Here is a 7,535-nt window from a genome sequence, read left to right on the forward strand (position 1 = left end):
CCTGCCACTCTGTCTGCCTGTGCTCGCTCTCTCTCTCTGACTAAATAAATTAAAAAAAAAAAATCTTAAATAAATAAATAAAATCTTAAAAAAATAAAACAAATTCCAGTTAGTTAACATACAGTGTAATGTTAGTTTTAGGTGTACAATATAGTGATTCATCAATTCTATATGACACCCAGTTTTATCACAAAAAGGTACATGCCTTAATCCCCATTGCCTAATTCACTCATCTTCCCACCCACCTCCCCTCTGGTAACCATCAGTTTGTTCTCTGTAGTTAAGAGTCTATTTCTTGGTTTTCCTCTCTCTCTTTTTCCCTTTGATTACTTGTTTTGTTTCTTAAATTTCACATATGAGTAAAATCATATGATATTTGCCTTTCTCTGACTTATTTTGCATAGCATAATACTCTCTAGCTTTACCCATGTCATTTCAGATGGCAAGATTTCTTTATTTTTTTTTTTAAAGATTTTATTTATTTATTTGACAGAGAGAAATCACAAGTAGGCAGATAGGCAGGCAGAGAGAGAGAGAGGCAGAAGCAGGCTCCCTGCTGAGCAGAGAGCCCGATGTGGGACTTGATCCCAGGACCCTGAGATCATGACCTGAGCCGAAGGCAGCGGCTTAACCCACTGAGCCACCCAGGCACCCTAGATGCAAGATTTCATTTTTTTTTATGGCTGAGTAATATTCCTCTGTGTGTGTGTGTGTGTGTGTGTGTGCGCGCGCGCGCACACGCACGCACGTCACATCTCTTCTTTCTTTTTTTAAAAGACTTTATTTATTTATTTATTTATTTGAGAGAGAGGGGGAGAGAGAAAGAGAAAGAGAGAAGAGAGAGAAATGAGAGCACCAGCCAGGGGAAAGGCAGAGGGAGAGAGAGAAACAGGCTCTCCTCTGGTCACAGAGCCTGACGTGGAGCTTGATCCCAGGACTATGAGATCATGACCTGAGCCAGAGGTAGATGCTTAATTGACTGAGCCACCTAGGTGCCCGTCCACATCTTCTTTATCTTGGTGGACCCTTGGGCTGTTTCCATAATTTGGCTATTGTAGATAATACAGCTATAAACATCAGTGTGCTATAATCTCCCCCCCACCAAACTTTTTAAAACATGGTGCTTGAACTCACAACCATGAGATCAAGACCTGAGCTAAGATCAAGAGTAGGACACTTAATCGACTAAACCACCCAGGTGCCCAGTATCCCTTTTTATATATTTATAATTAATATTCTTTGGGTAAATACCTAGTAGTGCAATTGCTGGATCATAGGGTAGTTCTATTTTTAACTTTTTACAGAAACTCCATACCATTTTCCAGAGTGGCTGCACAAGTTTGCATTCTCACCAACAGTGTAAGAGGGTTTCCCTTTCTCTGCATCTTCACCTACCTCTGTTGTTTCCTGTGTTGTTAATTTTGGTCATTCTGACAGGTGTGAGGTGACCTCTCACTGTAGTTTTGATTTGCTTTTCCTTGCTGATAAGTGTTGTTGAGCGCCTTCATGTGTCTGTTGGCCATCTATGTCTTCTTTGGGAAAATGTCTATTCATGTCTTCTGCCCATTTTTTAATTTGGATTATTCATTGTTTTGTGTGTTGATTTTGATAAGTTCTTTATATACTTTGGATACCAATCCTTTATTAGATAAGTCATTTGCAAATATCTTCTCCCATTCAGTAAGTTGCATTTTAGTTTTGTTGATTGTTTCCTTCACTGTGCAGGAAATTTTTATTGTGATGCAGCCCCAATGGTTTATTTTTGGAGACATGTCTAGAAGGAAGTTGCTATAGTCAATGTTTAAGAGACTACTGCCTCTGTTATCTGTTATTTTTATGGTTTTGGTCTCACACTTAGGTCTTTAATCCATTTTGAATTAATTCTGCATTTGGTGTGAGAAAGTAGTCCAGCTTCATTCTTTTTTATGTTGTTGGTCAGTTTTCCCAACTCTGTTTGTTGAAGAAACTGCCTTCTTCCCACTGGATATTCTTTTCTGATTTGTTGAAGATTAGTTAATCACATAATTGGGGGTTAATTCTATTTTTGGTGTTTTAAAGAACCTCCACACTGCTTTTCATAGTGACTACACCATTTTGCATTCCTGCCAACAGCATACAAGGGTTCCAAGTTCTTTGCATCCTCACCAATACTTGTCTATTGCATAGTACTTGTTTTTTAAGAGTCAAATGGCAGGTGCCTGGCTGGATCAGTTGGTGGAGCATGATCTTGGGGTTGTGAGTTCGAGCCCCATGTTGGGTGTCAAGAGCACTTAAAAATAGTCTTTAAGAACCAAGAGTCAAATGCGATCATGCATAAAAACCTCTAAGTCTAAAAGTCTGAAAAATACCAAGAGTTTGGCAAAAATTATTCTCACCGTTGGTTTCTAACTCACCTCCTACACTTCCAAGAAGAGGCCCCTGGAGCCTCAGTCCCCACTGCCCAAAAAAAAAGCATCCACTTCCACCTCTGATTAGTAGTGCTCCCAAGCCTCACATCACTAAATGCTGTCACTTGCAGAATCCATGTGACTCCAGTGACTAGAAAGAAGTTTCTTCGCATTCTGAACAGGAAGCAGCAATGGCAGCTGATAATCTGTGACTGAATATAGTCATCCATTATCTCACTGTGGTTTCTTGTTTCTCTGACAGAGGAAACACCCACGACTTTCTTGAAGTTATTCTAAACACTCAGCTCCTTGTTTAGCTGTGGTGGAATAATGATATCCCTGGGCACTCCTGGGCTTCGGGCTGTGGCTTCCCTGCCTCCCTGGGGCTCCCAGCTCAGCAGCCAACCTGTGGGGTAACTGTCCCCTCTCCTTGGGTGGCAGTGATAGGAATAAACCAGGAGTGAGACCCACAGGAGGGATGGCTGTTGGAAGAGGAAATGAAGCAAAGCAAGAAACCTTAACTACAACATCCACTTTTTGTTCTTCTTCAAGAAACCAGCCAGGCAGAACTGACACACTCGGAGAGTATGTGTCAACAGTTTCTTTTCATCGTCACTAGTTTCTACATTGCACTCCATCTCCGGATGCTTCCCTCTGGTTCTGTTCTTCTCAGAGAAGCTGATCTGTCCTAGTGGGTCCACACTCCAGATGAAGACATGAGCCCAGGCCCAAGTCTCAGGTTTGAGTAAAAAAGTACCATTGATCCATTTTTTTAAAAACTTAGTGTCCAGGAAGCTCTTGGCCAAATTGCATAGTAAGCAGTCTGTCGTTGGCTTTGCCTCCTGCCAGTCGTCTCCTGCCCAGCCCGTTCTCCACCAAAGTTTTTGTGATATGATGTCACTTACGAAGACATCTGGGAAATTCATTCTGAAGGATTATGGATTTCATGTGTTGCCTCTCTCAGGAACACTTATATTTTAAAAGAGAACTCTCAAGACAAGTAATGCTTAAATCAAAGGACTCCATCTCTAAATGACTTCCCCCAAGCTGGGTTTGGTGGGGAGAGGAAGGCCTTAGGACTCTCCCTGGCCCCCTGGTGGCCGCCGCTTCTCAGCGGGATGTGGATGACACAGCATGACTCGTTTTATAAAACACTGTTCTTTTTCTGAAGAGGAACAGAAAGGTGGAACTCCTATAATTTGGTCAGAACAAAATGGGGAAGCTATAAAAGCAGGTGGCTGTCAAGCCCAAGAAGATGTGTTTAAAAACTGCTCTCCCAGGCACAGAGCTCATGCTCAGACAGAGGGCCCCAGGAAAGCTGGAGGAGACAAGGGTCCCACAGGGATTCTGAGACCCAGTGCAAACAATGCCACCTTGGTAGGGATGAAACCAGCTCTCTGACTGCAGGGCTCTGCGACTTTGCCAGTGGAGCTCTGAGCAGCCCTTACCCTCTCCAGAGCTCCATTCTTTCTATGAAAATGCTCCAGACAGGAAAAATACACACTGAGATGTTGACATCTCAGCGTCAACACACTGAGTTGACACACTGAGATGGTCTTCTCTGGGTGTGGGATTATAGGTAATGATGTTGGTTTCTTTTCAACACCGGTATCAGGGTTTAATTAGAGATACAGAACTTCTAAGGATGACATAGAGTCAGAGGTTTATTAAAGGGATTTGATGTTATGCGATTGTGGGCACTAGTTGAATAGCTTGTGTGCACTTGCTGCTTATGTTTTTGGTTCTGGGCCTGAGATCAGGAGGGTAGGTAGTCCAGGAGAATAAAGAGACATGAAATATGGGCAAGTGAGGGCAAACCGGAAATTGCAAAAAAAATGTGGCACCCACAAAAATGTAGCACCCACAAATGTGGAACCTGCATCAGTCTCTCACTGCCTCCTCGACCTCCAACTTGAGTGATGTCCGGAACCTGCAAAAGGAGCTGGGTCCTTTGGCATGGAGCTAAACACACATTTGACCCAGGAGTTGAACAGGTTGAAGGACGAGATCTGGTGGGTTCAACAGCCCTCCCACACCAACAAGGTTAGCCAGCAGATCTGAGACAACACGTGCGAGGTGCACGAGGGCCTGCCTCTATACCAACCTTCTGAGCATAACCATGATTGCTTTCCATCTGCCTTTCAAGTCTTATGTAAATTTTCTTGCGGCCAACCTTAGCCCAGAAGCATACAAGGAAAAAATTCTGAAAAACATAGTTCCAGTTTAGCTGAGTTGACATAGTACAAAGACATCATGATTCCTTTCTGTATTTGCCAAACCTTCTTCAGTTAGCATGTATTACTTTAATAACTGGGAAAACAAAACTTTAGAAAGTCTCTAGAATATTCAAATGGCTAATAAATACATGATAAAATGCTCAATTCACTAATCAGCCAGAAAGTGCAAATTAAAACTACAATAGGATATCCCTATGCATCATAACAGAATGGCGAAAATAAAAAAGACAACAGTGCATGTTGGTGAGGTTATAGGGCAACTGGAACTCTTCTATGTTGCTAGTGGGAGTGCAAATTGGTTACAGCCACCTTAGAAAAATATCCGACAATGTCTATCAAAGTTGAATATATGCATACCTTATGATAAGCAATTACCTTTCTAGAAAAATACATTTTCACTAAAAGACATACAAGAATGCTCATAGTGCCATTATTTGTTATAGCTAAAAGCCAGAAACAATTCAAATGTCCACCAGCAAGAGAATGGATAAATAAATCATGGTGAATTCATATGATGGAGTATTATACAACATGGGGGAAAAAATAATCTATAACTACATATAGTAGTTAGGGTGAGTATCACAAGCATAGTGTTAAGTGGAAGAAGCCAGACAGAAAAGGATACATACTTATAATTCCATTTATGTCAAGTTCCAAAAGAGAAAAAAATTAATCTATGGTTTTAATCTATGAACAGGAATTTTCCTTGAGAGACTAGTGACTGGAAGGGGTCCAGGGAGGGTTTCTGATAGGTTAGTGACATTCTGTTTATTTAGGTTTTGGTTATATTATGGTGTTTGCTGTTTGAAATTTTATAGAACTGGATATTTATGATTTGTGCACTTTTCTGTATATGTTTTACTTCCATGAAAAGTTAGCCAAAAGAAAAAGAAAAAAAAACTAAGTAATCCTGGTTTAGGAAACTAGTGGTAACTACTCTTATTATATCACAAATGTCAGGGATTCAAATGCAATCATGTGGATTACAGTGCTTGGGAAAAACACCTGAAGGAATACAAAGACATAGGAGTAAGGAGAGAGAATATTTCACCTGGGTTGGTATCTTCTTTTGAATCACAGTAAGATATATGCAACATAAAATTTACTACTTAATGGTTTTGGTTTTCTTTTTAGGAGGATATGTGTGGTTGTATGTGTTGTAGGGAAGGTGCTGGTTAGTGAGCAGTGACAAGGAAAGACAGGTTTCCTGTGTCCCTGATTAGCTTCTGTCATGCCTGCTTTCATTCACTCTGCTTGCTCTGAGATCTCATGACCAAGCAGGGAGTCAGTCCCTTCATTGGCTGTCGGTGAGTCTCCAGCCCCCTGAAGTCAGGAGAGATCTGATGACAGGAGAGCCTATGAGCTCTAGAAGTGTCACTGAATCTAGATCCCATTCTGTTCCTCCACTACCACAACACACACGTTTGACCTTGCCTGTGACTACCTCTACCCCCGCAGCTCTTTTTTTTCGTCAGCAGCCATGAGAAAGACCAACATTACAAATTCAGTAAGGGATTTTTTTGTTTGTTTGTTTGCTGGTTTGAGGAGGATGGGGGGCGCAGAAAGAGAGGCAGAGAAAGATTCTTAAGCAGGCTCTACGCCCAGTGTGGAGACCAATATGAGGCTTGACCTCACAACCCTGAGATCATGACTTGAGCAGAAATCAAGAGCTGGACACTTAACCAGCTAAGCCACCCAGGCGCCTTCAGCAAGGGTACTAAAGGGCAGGCCCAGGACAACAGTAGTGACATCAATTTTGCTTTTCAGAGCGTTGACATGTCTGTATTTCTAGGTTCACTTGGGCAGTTGGTTCTTTATTTGGCTCCAACACCAACACCAGCACCATCTGGAGGGGGAAGGAACTCATAGTTCTTAAAAACCTGCACTGGAACAGAAGCCAAGAATCACAGAAAAACCCGTCCCTGATAATATCACTGGAGAGAAACAATTGAATACCTACTGTGTGCTTGGCATGAAGCTCCCACCATGACACCCATGCCTCTTGGAGACCAGCAGAGGGCTCAGGACTCAGCCAAGTGTAAGTTCCCTGAACTAGAGCTTTTTAAGAGGAAGAGAAATCTGGATAAATTATGGTGGGTTACTCATTCTCCTTCTTCCTGGAAACCCAATCAACCCCAGATTTTACTCTCCTAAAATCAGGTTGAAATAAATACCACAGGGGCACCTGGGTGGCTCAGTGGGTTAAAGCCTCTGCCTTCAGCTCAGGTCATGATCCCAGGGTCCTGGGATCCAGCCCCACATGGGGCTGGCTCTCTGCTCAGCAGGGAGCCTGCTTCCTCCTCTCTCTCTGCCTGCCTCTCTGCCTGCTTGTGATCTCTGTCTGTCAAATGAATAAATAAAATCCTTAAAAAAAAAAAAAGAAAGAAACACCACAAACTTTTATGTAAAGAGAGGTCTGGAAAGATAATACAGTGGTTATCTTTGAGTAGAAGATTAGGGTTGATATTTCCCCCTTTCTTGTATTTTTTAAAGTAGCCTGTGGAATAAACACACAGCCTTTGGAAAATAAGCACTTGGCTTCGAATCTCAGCTTTGATGTATACCGGCCATGTGACTTTGAGCAACTGGCTTCACCCCTATGAACTTTCATCTTATTATCTGTAAACGGGGATGATAATAAACATACCTGAGTAAAATAATGCCCAGTAAATGCTTTCCTACAGTGTCTTATGCAAAGAAAATACTCTGTAAACGGGTGCAATTTTTGTTATATTTCACTATTGTTTGATATTTTTCAACAAACACATTTTTAAAATAAAAATAATAAAGATTTTTTTAAATTTAAAAACGAAACAAAACAAAACAAACAGGGACCACCCTGAAAGGGAAGACAGTTTGTAGGAGAGCATATAGAGCCTTAGGGCGTGCGGGACCAAATGCGGGTGGGCCT

This window comes from Mustela nivalis (genome assembly GCF_964662115.1).
Source record: "Mustela nivalis genome assembly, chromosome: 2".
Taxonomy (NCBI): Eukaryota; Metazoa; Chordata; class Mammalia; order Carnivora; family Mustelidae; genus Mustela; species Mustela nivalis.